This window comes from Ctenopharyngodon idella, chromosome 19 (genome assembly GCF_019924925.1).
Source record: "Ctenopharyngodon idella isolate HZGC_01 chromosome 19, HZGC01, whole genome shotgun sequence".
Taxonomy (NCBI): Eukaryota; Metazoa; Chordata; class Actinopteri; order Cypriniformes; family Xenocyprididae; genus Ctenopharyngodon; species Ctenopharyngodon idella.
Genome location: NC_067238.1, coordinates 12,683,196 through 12,701,178, shown reverse-complemented (window position 1 = coordinate 12,701,178; position 17,983 = coordinate 12,683,196). Strand labels below are relative to the sequence as shown.

General features: G+C 38.5%; 1 protein-coding gene and 1 long non-coding RNA gene across 13 annotated transcripts in view; one reads left to right on the top strand and one right to left on the bottom strand.

Moving 5' to 3' along the window:
* Positions 1-17,983, top strand: part of LOC127500708 (nuclear GTPase SLIP-GC-like) — an 85,875-nt gene that overhangs the window by 23,617 nt on the left and 44,275 nt on the right. For 3 of the 12 annotated variants that reach the window (XM_051872090.1, XM_051872088.1, XM_051872089.1), the window contains exon 1: positions 5,254-5,652. The exons of 7 other annotated variants lie outside the window; for them this stretch is intronic. The gene's annotated coding sequence lies outside the window, so the exon portion shown is untranslated. Of the gene's footprint in view, positions 1-5,247; positions 5,653-17,983 lie in introns of those variants that run through there. 2 more of the 12 variants (XM_051872078.1, XM_051872086.1) reach the window with 2 other exon arrangements.
* LOC127500729 (uncharacterized) overlaps positions 6,278-17,983 on the bottom strand; it is a 74,720-nt gene continuing 63,014 nt past the window's right edge. The window contains exon 2 of the long non-coding RNA XR_007926408.1: positions 6,278-6,896. This is a non-coding gene — a long non-coding RNA (uncharacterized LOC127500729). The remainder of the gene's footprint in view (positions 6,897-17,983) is intronic.

Genomic DNA, 17,983 nt, shown 5'->3' with positions numbered 1-17,983 from the left:
ATGCAGAAACCACTGCAAGCTTTAAAAGAATGATCAGAGTTTCTCTTCAAAGAAGTGCAAAACATGAAAACAGAAATAACAACGGTTAGCGAGACAGGTGATGATCATCAGAAGAGAATAACAGGCCTTGAAGACAGATTGAACGAAATGGAACACCATCACAGAAGATGGAACCTGAGGCTGTATGGTCTGCCAGAACAGGAAGGAGAAGACGTTAAACAGTGTGTGATTGACATCTGCAAGGCAGTCATTCAAGACCTCGAGGAGAATTTTCGCTCCCAAATTGATGTAAGCCATAGGATCGGACGGAGAGAGGATGGCAAAACTCGACCGGTGATAACAAGATTTACATCCAGATCGACTAAAGAAAAGGTATGTAAATGTGCGAAAAATTCGGAATTCCTTAAAACAAAGAAGTTAAAGGGGTGGTTGACTATGATTTCATTTTTTAAATTTAGTTAGTGTGTAAAGCTGCTGCTTGAGCATAAACAACATCTGCAAAGTTAGGATGCTCAAAGTTCAAAGCAAAGAGAGATATTTTTTTTAAAGAAATCGATTTTTAAGGACTGCAACAAACGGCTGGTAGGGACTACAACGAGCTTCTTCCCGGGTTAGTGACATCACTAACCCTAAAATTTACATAAACCCTGCCCCCAACAACACGCAACAAAGGGGGTGAGGCCATGTTATTGCAATCCCACGTCAGCTACATAAATTAAGCAACTAACCATTCAGAAACGTCCAGTTGCATTCTACATGTTATCACTTCTTCTTGAGTCTCTCCGTCATTGTATGACTCCAGTTTGAACATAAAAGGCTAAACAGTTTCTGACATTTTCAGTGAGTCTGCGTGAGGTAATCGGCGCTGCTGTGCTAACAGTACTATGTGCTAACACAAGCTCTTGAAAGCAAGGGAGAAAAGCCTTCTTCGTCAGAATCAAAGCCATCATCGAGGGTAAGGAAATAAGAATGTAATAATAGATCGGACTTGATGTTGAAGAAAACTATGTGCTTTTTTTGAGAAGTTCAGTTGTATTCTAAATTACATTTAGTGATGTGCTGTTATACCTAACGTTTTTTAACGTTAATCATTTTTAAACTCATGTTTGCTTGTCCCAATTAGTACTCAAAAGGTGTAGAAAATCATTTTGTTTCTTTGTTCTACCTAAAACTCAGTTTTTTTTTTCCTGAGTCAACTTTTCGTTCTACTTTTCAACTTGTCTCTGTCATTTTATTTACTTAATGTGAGGAGTTTATGAGAACAGATTAAGAGGAAAGCTGTATTTTTATTTTGTAAAACTTTCAAGGCAGATTTTTATTTTCTACAAGAAACACATGCTTTTGCATCAGATTTTAATTTCTGGAAAAAATCAGTGGGGAAACAATATTGTTTCTGGATGGCTTATGGAAAATCGGCCGGTGTTGCCATATTAAAGGGCTCCTTTCAGAGAAATATCCTTAAAAATGTAGTTCATGATTCAGGAAGATGGATTATTTTAGTTATTGAATTTATGAAGGATATTTTCATTTTGGGTAATATATATAGTCATACTAACAGTCATTGAAACACTCATTTTTGCGGAATTTGAAGAACAGATAAATGCTTTACTGAATTCCTTCATTAATGCTAAACTGATTTTTGGGGGCGACTGGAACTGCATAAGTGACCCCACCAAAGACTGTCAACCTCAAAGATCCTTAAGAGGCACTTACAGTATGAAGAATTGAATAATCTCTGTCTGCATTTAAACTGTTGTGACGTATGGAGATTAAAAAAAAAAATCCACATCAAATCCAGTTCACTTGGAATAACTTGGATTTATCTAAGAGATCCAGGATTGACTTTTTGCTTTTTTCAAATGAGTTACTAGACGGTGTGGAAGAAACCTGTCACAGTTCCCTTTCAGTTGGTCACGTTCGACGTACGTCAGAAGTGAACTGACGAATTGGGATATCGCATGAGAGCCCTATCACCTTCGAGTGTAACTAAATGAGCCTATGGACACTGGCGTGTGAGCTTTGCGTCACACGCACCGCCCCCGCGAGCGGGTATAAATTTAGAAGCGGGTGCACTCGCACTCGCACTCGCACTGTCTTTCGCTTCAGAGCCAAGCATTGTGTTCCTGCTAAAAAGATTACCTTTACAGTGTGAAGTCAAGTCTTTGGAAGCCTCTTCTTTGTCAGCAGTGTTGGTGTGACAGCACTTTACAGCGGCGGCCGTGAACTTATACAGAGCTCTCAAATGCTGTTTTCACAGTAAGTCTATTGTTTATCCGGACAAGGTTTGTGAGTTTTCCCTTTCTAAAATAGCTTACACACTGCGTCTTTTTCAAGATGTCATTTCATCCGTGCGTTACTGGATGTGGTCGTTCCCTGGCCCCTGCTGACAGTCACAATCGCTGTGTCACATGTCTGGGCGTTCAGCATGCTGAAGCAGTTTTTGTGGATAGTTCATGTTCTCATGGTGGGAACATGACTATCGCAGTGTTGAGATCCAGACTCACGTTCCTTGGTTCTCAGGGAGCGGGAGTCCCCTTGTACCATTAGACTGAACTAAATAGTCAACAGCCTATTAGCTAACAATAGTGCACACACTAGCATGTTAAATGTTAGCTTTCAGTACATTGCTGAAATTGAATTTGAAGCACCAGTCCACAGCCTAAGCAAATGCCCCACTCTTCTCTACAATGGTAAGCCAGTGAAATTTAAAACATTCTAATAATAGCAATATAAGTGAACACTGAACACTATTAAACACTATCAAGCATCCCCTGTTTTCATCGTACTGCAAAACACATAAAATAACATCAAATTTTTAAACATTTTCTCTCTTTATCCAGCCATATGCAATGCATGCTGGGAACTAACAAGCACCGCCCATTTTCAGTTAATGGAACAAAATTAATTCATGTAATCCCAACACAAACGGATTAAGTAAACTTCAAGACTAGATATATTTACGTGGATTAAACATGATGGAATTAAGTTAGGACAAAATGTGTAGGAATTGTGTTGCTTTAGCTTATTTTAATTAAGTAATTTGAACAAGCAGCAAAAATATTTTTTTTCAGTGCATAGTGTCTTTAAAAATTTGTAAACTTGTACGACGTTATTCAATGAATGGTTGCATACTGTTCTGTTATTGTACATTGACTTTTTTCACCCCTAATATCAGTAAAACTCAACAAACAGAAAAGGCCTACCAATAAAGGTCAAAACTTGTAGAAGAGCAACCATCACTGCAACACTCCACTGATCTGGCCTTTATGGCAAAGTGGCCAGAAGGAAGTACAAGACAGCTTGGAATTTGCAGGTCAGCCTATAACAGAACTTAAATGTAGTTGAAATCTTGCAGCATAATCTTGGTAAAAACAACCAGATTTAATGCAAATTCAGTTGAATTTCTACCCTGCACATTCTTCAATCACATGCACACAGCACACTACTAAAAAAGCGAACAAAATGTCTTAAAATCAAAAATGTCAATGTATTCATTTAATATTATTTATTTTATTTTAAAGAGGCTATATGTCAATCTGAATTGTATATGTAGCCCCTTTAAAATAAAATGTATATACACTACAGTTCAAAAGTTTGGGAGCTATAGATTTTTTAAAAGAACTTTGAAAGAAAAACAATCCTGGAAAAAATGACACTAATTTAATAAGTCAGTGTACATTTGTGGTCAGCACAAGAATAATGCCTTAGAACATCCTTGAGTACCGCTCTATACTCAAACACTTTTCTGATTAAAAAGTCAGGCAGCAGAAAGCTGAATAAGCCAAGTACACACTACAGTACAAGACTGAACCTAATCTGTGTATAACTCGTCTTTGACCAAAAAAAAAAAAAAAAAAAAGCTAACCTTTATCTTAGAACTATTTTCACTTCTTTAGTCATTTAGCCAACTGGTCCTATAAGGTCATAAAGTGTATAAAGTCTATTCACAACAGTTTCAGCAGTTAACCTATAACCGATAGATCTCTAAGTAAAACATGCAATTCACACAAGTTATGAATACAAATATGTCAAAGCTGAAACTTCACAGACACTTGACCAGACCAGAGACTTATATTACATCTTATGAAAGAGGGCATAATAGGTGCCCTTTAACCCAACCTGCTGGGTTTGTCCATATTTGACCCAACTTGGGTTGTTTTTAACCCAGCATTTTTTAGAGTGAACTATTATTTTACTGTTTTAACACATTTGTATGCTATGTGAGTTAACAAAATGACTCCTGTTAATGATGTTCATAATGTTCCTCAAACAGAGACATCCTCCAAAATATGAACATGTTTAATAAGCAATCAAGTTTTATTTAAACATTTATAAGCACACCAACATAAAATGAATACCTGGAGGTGCACATATACACAACAAAATGTAGGCCTACATTTAGTACAACTTAGCACAAATGCAAATGCTTAAATGTGAATCATTATTCACTGACATATTGACTTAATGACAAAATCTCTTAATCTTTGTCCCGAAGAAATCAGAGATCATTTCAATTGTTTCAGAGATCATGTTCTTCCTCAGTACCATCTCAGTTACTTTAAAAATGTGACATCAGTTCCTTCCTTGAATGACAACATATCTGAAGCCTGTTATTACATCACGAGATGTATTCTGTTGCTGTTGTTTGTCTCTCCCTCTCTTCCTCTCCTCCTCTCTCCCTCTCTCTCATTCTCACAGGTTGCCCTTCCTTATGAACGTGCTGGTAGGGTGACCGCGGTTGGCTGAGATTGAACTTTGCGTGTTTTAAAAGTGATAGAGACGCCCATTTTCGTGTGGGAGGCTGAGGAGGAGAGTGTATTTGGATGTGATTGTTGTTATGGCTAATATAGTAAATTTGGTGTGCTTCTGTAAATAGTATTTTCTTTCTTTCTTTCTTTCTTTCATTTTTTTTTTTTTTTTTTTTTGTTGATTTGTTATTTTGGCCTTTGGCCTGAAGCCAATTTGCTGTTGTTTTTTTTGTTTTATGGTGATGGTGGTGTTGAACATAAAAATGAAAAGGAGAGAATTTGAGCAGTTTGGGTGTAAATAAAACTTTATGTTATTTTCTCTGACCCTAAACTGGGGATGTAACACTTTATCTTTACAATAATGAAGATCTAATGAAGACATACTGTACAGACATCCAACTCTGTGTGGAAAATTTTCAGTTTGCCTCCAGGCAGATCTAAGAACAATTTGTATATTAGCTTTCACTTCATGTGCTTTCACTTTAATGTTCCCTGTTACATGAAACTATTATTTTCGTGGAGTAAAAGCAGCCTAATTCTAGTGCTGAAAAAAACACAATTAATTAGACTTATTTGGAAAATAATCCTATTAAAAGTCATCAGATAAATCTATAGATTTAGATTGGAAATGAAAAGGAAAAACCTTTAATAAAGAGAAAAATTAAAAGAGACAGTTGATGTTATACAAAAATATTATTAAGAATGTTGGGAAACAATGATGACAGAACTTTCATTTTGGCGTAAACTATCCCTTTAAAACACAGGCTGTTTAATTGAAACTGCGATTTACCAAGAAGTCCACGCCCAGGAGTGAGTCGATAAGCAAATCCAACGTCAGAAGACTTACTCTTTGTTCAACCTGACAACTGAACTGACGGCAGTGTTTTATCCTGAGAGATACAAGGTAATTCTTTCCTCCAATTATTCTGGTGCTTAAAGCTACGCTTGAAGTCACTTTCAGTGACGACTCACCTTTTTGAGATCAAAACAGGTCACCTATGGGATTTGTATAGATCCATTGAGAAAGTGTTTTTATCAGGTGGGGATGAGTACTTACAACTGTAAATCAAGAACTGGTTGTTAATAAGTACTGTACAGTGTTTCCTTTACTCTTTACTTTAAAAACTATGTCTATTAAGGGTAATATGTATTTAAGGTCTGAGATGTGGGAACGGTGAAGATAGAGTGCAAACAGTTTGCAGTTTAGCTCAGTATTGCCGTCTAATCAGCCAATATTGTGTTTAATAGCCTGCATAGCACTTCAGCTATAACATGAGATTTTGACCAAATGTAGATTTTGGTGAAATGTTGCAACAATATGTTAATTTGTGTGTGTGTGTGTGTGTGTGTGTGTGTGTGTGTGTGAAAAATTACAGTTTTGGACATATAAGGTTAATAAAAAATAAATAAACAACAATGTTCTCACCTTTTTACCCTTACCTGTTTGCATCCCTGAAGTTAGCTAAATTCTACAACTTAACTAAACTTTAAGAGTTAATTAAGTTGTGTTAACCATTTTATGTCTGTAGTAAAAAAAAAAAAAAAAAAAAAAGGTCTTGAATTGATTTTCTTTTGGTTTCGTTTCATGTCAAAACTGGTCATGATCAAGAACAGCATTTCTCAATAGAGACATTGAGAGAACACTGGGGGGCGCTGGAAGCAATATTTTTGGCATTAAGGCAAGTTTATACCAAAGATGTTTGATGAGGCAAGCTGAAATTTGTAATTACTTGCAAAAGAATATGGCCTGCAACATTTTGTGTTCACACTGGGTGCATCCGAGGACATTTCAAAGGGAATATTGCAAATCCATTTGTCCTGTTGTCAGAGGTGGCACAAGCGCATGGAGTAGAAAATGAACAGGGCATCTGCATCAAGGGGAGACAGTATCACTGATTATAATGGACTGCCTTGCCTTTTTAATGATGATGATGATAATAATAATAATTATATTTATTAATAATAAAGGCCCATTTTTTGGTGGGGGCCGGTATGGGACCTGCACTTGGGGGGCGCTGGCCCTAAAAAGATTGAGAACCACTGATCTAGAGGAATCCAACACACGATTTAGAAGCACACAGTAGTTGTGGGAGAAACAGCTATAACCTGTCAAACAACATTGGTGTCAAACACATACACTGAAATAACCTATACAAAAGCAAGTAAAGCAATATGTTTGGAGTTGTACTTAGGCTTTTAAATGTTGTGCTTTGTGAGTAACGCGAGACCTCACGAGACCTGGTGCGAGATCTAAGATGGCGGCTCCCGTCTGCTAGATTGTAAAAACAACTCCAACTGAAATACCTACAACATTTCGTTTTGTTTTGTTTTTTTTTCTCTCGATTTCCCCCCCCTTTCCACACTTCTCTCATTTCGTCTTTTTTCTCCGTTTCAAAACCGGATTATAATATTATACAATCTGGATCATCTCGAAGAATATATCGACGCGCACTACAACACATTCTGCTGCACCATGAACAGGGACAAACCAGATCACAACAAAAAAAGTAAAGGTAACCCCACTCCAAACTCCAAGAGACCTCATCCCGATTCACCTTTCAGCCCAAGTACAACACCATCCACATCACCCAAACCGCCGTGCTGCACTGAGGTAAGCGACATTTTGCTCTCAATTGAAAATAAACTCACCGGACTTGATACAAGGATTGCACTTATAGAAGTCATACACAAGGAATTCCAGGAATTGCGGCACAGTTTAGAATTCAGCCAAGAACAGATAGACACTCTCACTAAAGAAAATAACTTTTTAAAGGACTCCGTTCAAGCACTTACCATTCAACTCACTTCCGTTGTCGCCGAAAATAAAACCATGAAAGAAAACATTTTGGACTTGCAATCGCGCAGCATGAGGGACAATTTAGTTTTTACAGGCATCCCGGAACAAACTCCAGACGACCCCGAAAAATCAGTCAAGGACTTCATGATAAAACAACTCAAATTACCAGCGGAAACAGTACAGAGCATCACCTTTCACCGTGTTCACCGTATCAGATCCAAAAACAACAACCGACCACGAGCGATCATCGCAAAATTCGAACACTATAAACACAAAGAACTGGTTCAGAGGCAAGGCAGACAACTCAAAGGCACAAACTATGGACTCAATGAACAATATCCAAAGGACATTCTCGAACGCCGGAAACAACTCTTTCCAATCCGAAAACAAAAAATAAATGAAGGAAAAAAGGCAATCATTACAGTGGACAAATTATACATAGATGGACAACTATATCGCGATAAGGACATTACTCCCTGGCTTTTCTGAACACTTCACTTCTATTCCTGAGTCAATAACTGCCATAATCATAAACTGAACTAAACACACTCACTTCTTTCTTTCTTTCGTTAATCTATTAGATGTGCTCCTACTTTTGCACCTAGGTCTCGTGTCCCCCTTCCCATGTTCCACCATATGTTTGTATTTAATGGTTTCTGTTTTGTTGTTGCTGTTCTGCTGTGTATACTCTGTCAGTTGTGTTTCTGTATTTTTGTTAGTCTGCCAACAACATTGCATTGTTATGCACACACACATACAGGTGCTGGTCATATAATTAGAATATCATCAAAAAGTTCATTTTTTTATTATAAATTATTTTTTAAAAATGAAACTTTCATATATTCTAGATTCCCTACATGTAAAGTAAAACATTTCAAAAGTTTTTTTTTTAAATTTTGATGATTAGAGCGTACAGCTCATGAAAGTCCAAAATCCAGTATTTCAAAATATTAGAATATTTCCTAAGATCAATCAAAAAATGGATTTGCAAAACAGAAAAGTTCAAGTTCTTTAAAGTATGTTCTTTTGTGCACTCAATACTTGATCGGCAGGACATATTACAGCAAATGACTTGCTCCTAGCACAAATTACAGCATCAGTGAAGTGTGGCCTGGAAGTGATCAGCCTGTGGCACTGCTGAGGCACTATTGAGCCTTCAGATCATCTGTATATTGTTGGATCGACTGTTTCTCATCTTTCTCTTGAAAATATCCCATAGATTCAGGTCAGGCATATTGGCTGGCCAATAAAGCACAGTAATATCATGGTCAGCAAACCACTTGGAAGTGGTTTTTGCACTGTGGGCAGGTGCTAAAGTCCTGCTGGAAAAGGAAATCAGCATCTCCATAAAGCTTGTCAGCAGATGTAAGCATAAAGTGCTCCAAAATCTCCTGGAAGATGGCTGCATTGACTCTGCACTTGATAAAACACAATGGACCAACACCAGCAGACGTCACGGCCCCCCAAATCATTATTGACTTCAGAAACTTCACACTAGACTTCAAGCAGCTTGGATTCTGTGCCTCTCCAGTCTTCCTTCATACTCTGGGACCATGATTTCAACATGAAATGCAAAATTTACTTTTATCTGAAAAGAGGACTTTTGACCACTGTTCACTGTCCAGTTCTTTTTCTCCTTAGCCCAGGTAAGATGCTTCTGACGTTGTCTCTGGTTCAGAAGTGGCTTGGTAGTCCTTTTCCTGAAGATGTCTGAGTGTGGTGACTCTTGATGCGCTGACTCCGGCTTCATTCTACTCATTGTGAAGCTCTCCCAAGTGTTTGAATCGGCTTTACTTGACAGTATTCTCAAGCTTGCGGTCATCCCTGTTGCTTGTGCACCTTTGCCTACCCAATTTCTTCCTTCCAGTCAACTTTGCATTTAATATGCTTTGATATACACTCTGTAAACAGCCACCCCATTCAGTAATGACCTTCTGTGACTTACTCTCTTTGTGGAGGGTGTCAATGATTGTCTCCTGGACCATTGCCAAGTCAGCAGTCTTCCCCATTAGTGTGGTTTCAAAGAACAAAAGATACCTGGAATTTATACTGTAGGGATGGTCATTTAATGAAACTCAAATGTAAATATTCTAATATTTTGAGATACTGGATTTTGGACTTTCATGAGCTGTATGCTCTAATCAACAAATTTAAAAAAAAAAACTTTTGAAATGTTTTACTTTACATGTAGGGAATCTAGAATATATGAAAGTTTCATTTTTTAAAATAATTTACAATAGAATATCGTGAAAAAGTTAATTTTTTTTAATTATATGACCAGCACCTGTATACACTACTACACCCACTCGAGTACATACACTCACATGTATACATATACAGTACTAACAGGCCCATACATGTACATTTGTCTATTTTTCACTAAAACATGTCATCTATCACCTTTGTAACCTGGAACGTTTGTGGATTTGGTTCTCAGACAAAGAAGGTCAAAGTTTTTAGTCATTTAAATAAACTACAAGCTGACATATGTCCCCTGCAAGAAACGCATTTATCAGAATCAGATTATAACAAAATTAAATCATCAAATTACAGTCATTTATTCTCTGCTCACTACAACACAAAACAAAGAGGAGTATGCATTCTAATAAATAAAAAAATCTCTTTTGTTCATAATACCACCATTACAGACCCTGAAGGACGTTTCATTATCATAAACATCTCCATTAATAATAGCCCAGTCACAATTGGCAACTTATATGGCCCAAACACAGATGACCCATCCTTTTTCCAGACCTTTTTCTCCTCAATTTCAAATTTTTCTAATTGTCCAGTCATAATTGCAGGTGATTTCAATACAGTTCTAGATCCAACAATAGATAGATGTAATAGTTTAAGCAATAAACGCATTTGGAAATCTGCAGAAACCATAAAACAGTTCATGAGTGATTTTGGTCTTGGCGATAGTTGGCGTCTACAGCATCCTAACAGCAAAGAATACTCATTTTTCTCACCAGTACACCATTCATATTCCCGCATTGACTTCTTTCTCACCAGTAATTCTATCATATCAAATATTTCTGAATCAAAGATCCATCCAATAGTCATTAGTGATCATGCCCCGGTAACATTAAAATGGAACACAACTAGTCAACATAAACCCACTACCAGATGGCGATTTAACACATCTCTTCTGAAAGACCATGATTTTGACAGTTATTTCAAAAGAGAGTGGGCATGCTTTCTAGAGATGAATGACTCCCCGGAAACATCTCCATCTCTTCTGTGGGAAACAGGGAAAGCCGTACTAAGAGGAAAAATAATTTCATTCTCCGTTTACAAAAAAAGGAAAGAAAAGGATCAACAAGTAGAATTGGAACAAAAAATTAAACAACTAGAAGACATTAACATAAATAACCCAACAGAAGAAACACAGGATTCATTAAGAAAATATAAACTCAAATTGAATGAATTAATCAATAAACATACACAATTCCTAATTCATAGGCTAACAAATATCATAGTAACAAATCTGGTAAATATTTGGCAAATCAAATCAAACAAAATAAGGAAAAAGCTACAATACCACTGATTACAGACACAGCAGGGAAATCCACCAACTCACCAGAAGAAATAAATAAAATCTTTCAAAATTTTTACAGTAAATTATATTCCTCCAATAAAGACCCAGATCAGAAAGACATTGACTCATTTCTCAACAATATCAACTTACCTCAACTCAGTAAACATCAAATAAATACTCTGGAATCTCCCTTATCAGAACATGAACTTTTTAATGCCCTCAAACTCATGCCAAACAATAAAGCACCAGGCCCCGACGGATTCCCTGCTGAGTTCTACAAACACTTTTGGTCCATTTTATCACCACTCTTCATCCGTATGATTACTGAATCAAAACAAAAATCAAAACTCCCAGATAATATGAACACAGCCACAATTTCACTCCTTCTTAAACCAAATAAAGACCCAACATTACCGTCAAGTTATCGTCCGATTTCCCTAATCAATGTAGACATTAAAATCATAGCCAAAGCACTAGCACATAGAATAGAAAAAGTCACACCATTTATAATCCATCCAGATCAAACCGGTTTCATCAAAGGTAGACTTTCATCCAACAACACACGCAGACTTTTTAACTTAATGCATTATTCATCAACTCAGAAAACCAAAACCATCATAGTTACTCTCGATGCAGAAAAAGCTTTTGATAGGGTCAATTGGAAATTCCTGTTTTCCACATTAGAGAGGTTTGGTTTTGGGGAGTCATTCATTAATTGGATCAAAATTCTGTATACATCACCTTCAGCCACTGTCATCACCAATGGACTAACATCACATATCTTCACACTGCAACGGGGGACTAGACAAGGATGCCCACTCTTCCCTTCATTATTCACCATTTTCATTGAGCCACTAGCAGCAGCTATCCGTCAAAACAGCTAGATTAAAAGAATTCAAACACTAAACATGCACCACAAAATTAGTCTTTACGCTGATGATATATTACTATATTTACAAGACCCCCCATCATTATTACAAGAAACGATTAAACTCATTGATTCATTCTCAAATATCTCTGAATACTCGATCAACTGGAGTAAATCTGCCATACTCTCATTACATTCCAACAGCTTGGATGTGGCATCCCAGACACCACCTATTCCTTTGTGCACCAACTATATCACATACTTAGGTATTAATGTTTCCCCCAGGCTGTCAGAGCTGTTTGGACTCAACTTTACTCCATTACTTAAAACAATAAATGATGACCTTCATCGCTGGATGAATTTACCACTATCCATTATGGGCAGAATATCAGTAATTAAAATGACTATACTCCCTAAATTAAACTATTTATTTACAATGACTCCAGCACTACACACCCTCACCTGGTTTAAATCACTAGATTCAATCGTCACTAAATTCTATTGGAAAAATAAGACCCCAAGAATTAAATTAACTACACTACAGAAACCAAAAACACAAGGAGGACTGGAAGCACCACATTTCTACCACTACTTTTTGGCCAATCAGCTCCAAAATATATACAAATGGATTCACCCAAACCCTTCAGAAAGCACATGGCAAGATGTTAAACAGTCAATTTGTAAAGACATTAACATTTCAGAATTACCTTTCTATAATCAGACAATCAAAAAGCATCACTATTTTAAAACACCAACAATAGCCGCAGCTCTGACAGCCTGGTGGAAATTTCATCAAATCACGAACACCCCTCTTGCACCATCTAAATACACCCCGATCTGGAATAACCCAGATTTTATAGTTAACAAGAAGCCACTCAACTTACGCACAGGGGCAGATAAGGGCATCACACAACTTCAACACATCCTGCTTAATAACAACTTGGCACCATTTTCCCACTTGGTCCAGAAATACGGCATTGGGAGTAATTGTTTTTTGGAATATTTACAAATCAAATCATCTATTCAATCAAAAATCGACACTCAGACAATTAATCTAGACCTTCCCCCTCCAATCTCAGAGCTAATTAATATAACCTCCCCAAAAAAACTACTCTCCAAAATATATAAAATAATATCCAAATCAGACAATACATTAAGCCTACCCAATGCAAAATGGAAATCAGACTTATCCATTGCTCCCAAATGCCGCTTTCTGGACACAAATCTGTACAAATATCTACTTCATGACAAAAAACGCCAACTTACAACTTATACAGTATAAAGTACTTCATAGATTTCACCTAACTGGACGGAAATTATTTAAAATGGGTTTTTCTTCAGAAACATGCTCACATTGCACACAAAACACTCCAGACACCTATTTACACGCTATTTGGGATTGCACCTCAGTTAAAAAATTCTGGGAAAACGTTACTGACTCACTATCTAACCTTATGGGATGTCACATCCCGCTGTCTCCCTCCCTCTGTATATTAGGTGACATATCCATAATCAATTTAAACAGTACAAACAGTCAATTACTCCTAGTGGCTCTAACTATCGCCAAGAAAACTACCCTCATGAACTGGAAATCAAGGAACACCATACACATTACAACTTGGAAAAATTTACTAATAGAGTGCATCTCCATGGAAAACTTGTCTACCTCCACTCAAAATAATACATCAGAATTACACCCTTCTTGGTCATCTCTCTTTAACTTCCTACAGTCATGAATCCACTGACCTTCTTTGTCTGAAGCCATCCTCAATGATACACCATCAATATTCACACATGATTGGGGGGAGGGGGGTCAGGAAGAGGTAGCAACACCGACTAATGTCAAATATAAATAAAATACTTATAAGATTATATTTAAATCTCTCTCTCTCTCTCTTCTTTTTTTTTTTTTTTTTTTTTTGCTGTTTCTGGACCCTGGTTGGCTGTGGCATACTAGTCCCTGACATGTGCGGTTTTGATTAGTTGTGGGTGGGTGTGATGTGGGGCCAGGGGCCTTGGGCTGGTTCCATGCTGCACGCCATGCTTTTTTAATGCATTATACACTAGCTGACATAAACATATCATGAGTATAACAATGAAAGCAGCCATATTTATTAAAAAAAAAAAAAAAAAAACACAGACAGGGTAAGCGTGGCATGTGTGGGACGGCTGGGGATGGGTATGGATTTTGGGACCCTCGGCCCCGCACCTTGATAGCTCGTTGCAACATGACACTGACGGGGGTCTATCCTATGCCATGGCCATGAGGGGAATAGAGGCAGCTTTATAATATCTTATTATTAATAGCTGTATCAATATTACCATTATTAATACTATTATTATTATTATTATTATTATCACTGCCATTGCAACTACTACTATTATCATTACTATTAATGGCTGTATCAATATTACCATTATTAATATTATTATCATTATTGCTATTACTGTTATCTTTATTTTTCCTCTTCCTGATCCTTTAACCTCCCCCTCATTCCGGATGAAATGAGTATATTTGTTAATGTTTATCATTGCTACTACTGCTAATACTATTATTACTATTTGTCATTTCTTATTAATTGGATTTATCATCATTATTATTATTATTATTATTGTTATTATTATTATTATTATTAATACTGCTATTACTGCTGCTATTGTCACCTTCCTCATTTTTTGCGTGTGATACTATTATTATCTTCATCATTATTATTGTCAAATTTTTATTTTTTTATTATTTTTTATTTATTTATTTATTTATTTATTTTTCCTCTTTGATATATATTTTTTCTTAACTCTGGTTATGTCTGTTGTACTTTCCTACATGCTCCTTTATTCATATATTTCCACTCCCACACACACACACGCCCAAATCATACTGGCTGTTATGTATGTTTTGTTGGTCTTTGTATTTTGCATTTATTTCTTTTCTGTAAATATTGTAATTGTCTGTTTGCATAATTAAAAAAAAAAAAAAAAAACATCTGTGTGCTATTTGATAGAAATCTGTCACTAAAAAGCCACATTCCTAGCATTTGTAAAATGTAACCATGTGTTATGTAATGGTGGTGTATCAAACACACGACGAGGAAGAGTAAAGTTAAACAAGTCTTTACTTGATAATCCACAGGGAGAAATACAGAATCCAGATCAGAACACAAACCAACACATTACTTACTATAAACGAGACCCGACAAAGACACACTGACAGAACTGAACTGATATACACATACTAATGAACTCAAATGACTAACAGCTGTGATGATAATGATTGGTGTCCATGGAAACAGATTGTGGCGGGAAACTGAAACAAAGAAGCACGTGACAGGAAAAACAAACAAACTGACAGTTCATGTGACATATCACCCCCTCCCGGAAAGGCGCGTCCTCGCGCCGTGGAGAGGAAATGGAGATGAAGAAGAGATGCAGATGATGATGTAGGAGGCGGTTTAGGAGGTGGATGGCCTACCGGGAGGAGGCAGGAAATAAAAGTCCAGGGTGGAGAAAATGGTGAAGTGATCCAAGGTGGAGCCTTGAGCAGAGGCAGATGTTGTATGCTGACCCAGGCCACAACTGAGACTGGTGGTGGCGCAGGAGGGAGGAGCCATGGAGATGTGTTCACTGGCGCCACCATGGGGACGACCGGAGACGGCGGAGACACCGATGATGGAGCCCACCGTGAAGCCAGAGAGCCGATGTAGTGGAGGGACTCCGAAGATCTAGACGGCCGCGACGTAGCCGCAGTGACGACCCCCCGAGATGGTGGTAGAGATCCGGAGGGCTGAAGTCGAGCAGGAGCGACCGAGGGCGGAGGTGGAGCCTGAGGGAGGGAGGAGCTGGCCGAAGACAAAGGGGTGGAGGGCCGGAGAGCAGCGACCGGCCCGTAAGTCTGTGGCGTAGGTGTAGCGATGCCCGACCTAGATGGAGCTGACGTACTGAGTCCTGCGAGGCTGAAAGTCCGATGGTCTCTGCCAACATCGAGGGAGGAAGGAGTGTAGGCGCAGGAGTTGGGACGACAGATCGAGGAGGACTGGAGCTTGCAGAGGCAGAGGGCGGAGCTAAGGGCTTCTCACAGCCATGAAGAGATGACTCCCGGAGGACCCGAGGTGTAGACTCAACACTGAGAGGAGGCGCTGAGGGACTGATGGGAGGCATCGATGATTGGACAACAGGAATAATTGGGGACTGGGGCAAAAACTGTAGAGCAGAGGAAAGTCCAAAAAACAAAGTCCATAGTATATTGGAGAGGTAGTGGATGAGGGAGGCTAGGAGGGAACACAGGAGACACAGGGTTGGACGGAACCAGTGGGGAAAATGGACAGTTCTGGGCTGGACGGAACCAGCGGGGAGACGGACAGTTCAGGGCTGGACGGAGCCAGCGGGGAGACGGACAGTTCAGGGCTGGACGGAACCAAATGTAACGGGTAGATATCTTTTTTTATTTTTTATTATTATTTTGGGGACTTTTATTTTGACGGGTGGACTGATTTTCGGTGTTCGGGGCGCACTGCGAGAGAGAGAGAGGAGCGGCGCGCTGTGTTTGAGAGTGTTACAAAAAGAAAGTGAGTGATGTGTCGTGTTCGAGAAGCTCGTTCGATAGTGTTAATCGGGGCTTTAGTCGACTAAAGGACGAGAACATCAAGTGTTTTTGTGAACTGTATCCCGCATTTCATCATTGGAGTTTTTGTGTCGTTTTGCTCTGTGGATTGCATTGCATTGGACTGCTGGAGTGACGCAGTAATGCTTTGTGAAGGCAACGAGGACTGTAAGTGCTTCTAAAGTACAGTTTTTCCTTGATTGACGACGATTGAAGAGATTTGTCACGTTTTTGCGGTGTTTTGCTCTCTTTACATTTTAATTGAGAAGCAGCCTTACGAACTAACGATTCAACCGAACTGGTCACACGTTATTTGTTTGTTTTGCACTTGTCATCGCGCATGAGGACTGAGAACGGCTGTACATTGCCGTTCGTGCGGGACGTAGTTTTTGAGAAGATTCAAGTTTAAGACTATTTTGTGTAACCCTGCCATCCATTGACATTGCTGATAGATTCATCTCAGTTTGATTCATTTGGGGGGGTTTGACTCATCTTGATGCCTTTTCATTTTTTTGGGGATGTTTCATTGAGGCTGAGTGATTCAATTACAAGTTTATTTCAACGCACGCTACGTAGAGACCACGCATCTCGAATAATTTTTCTATGGACTGTTTTTTTTCCCCAAGTTATTTTTTTTTTTTTGTTGATATTTTGCTCTAATGAACCGTGAACTTTGAGAGTTCATTTGAACTACAGAACCCAATGTGAACTGTGAATGTGCACCTAAAGAGACGTTTCACGTAAGTGTTTCTAATGTGAAATTTCATTGTTTTTGTTTTTTTTCAAGTGTGACTGTTTAACAGTGACCATTTGCTTAAAGAAAACTCACGTGGGGTTTACAAAAAATTACAGGTGTTTTCTAACTTGAATAACCATTGGGTTTGACTATTGTATAGGTTAAAAGTCAATAACTCTTACATTGAAGGTGATTGTGGCCTAGTGAGTTTAAAAGAAAACTCAGACTATTTTTTGCTTTTATTTAGTGATTATTTAAATTAAAGTAACACTTCATTACAAGGAAGGAAAATATACACAAGCGAGCGAGGCTTCTTTCCATCCTGTTGAACTCCACTAAGACTCCCTCAGTGATGGTTGAGGTAGCTGGCTCACACACCTGGTCAGGCACGCATCGCTCAGGCTCCGTGGCAATGTTCAGCTCAGTTGCTCTTGTGTGCGCTGGCTTGTACGTCGTGGGCGGAGTGGCTCTCGTTGCCTGCGGTGAGCTTGGGTTGTCGATCCCCACAGTCAAGGTGTTGTTGGCTGGGCACTGGGTAGCTAGTGGGGCTGGTGTCATCGCTGATGATGTCCACTGTGAGCGGCGAATCACAGGACACCAGCACCCACTCGACGTATTCCATGAAACTCCCTCGAGGCCCTTCCCCAGACAGCAGCGCTTTGGTGGCGGTGTTGAGGCCGGCATATAGGAAGCTGC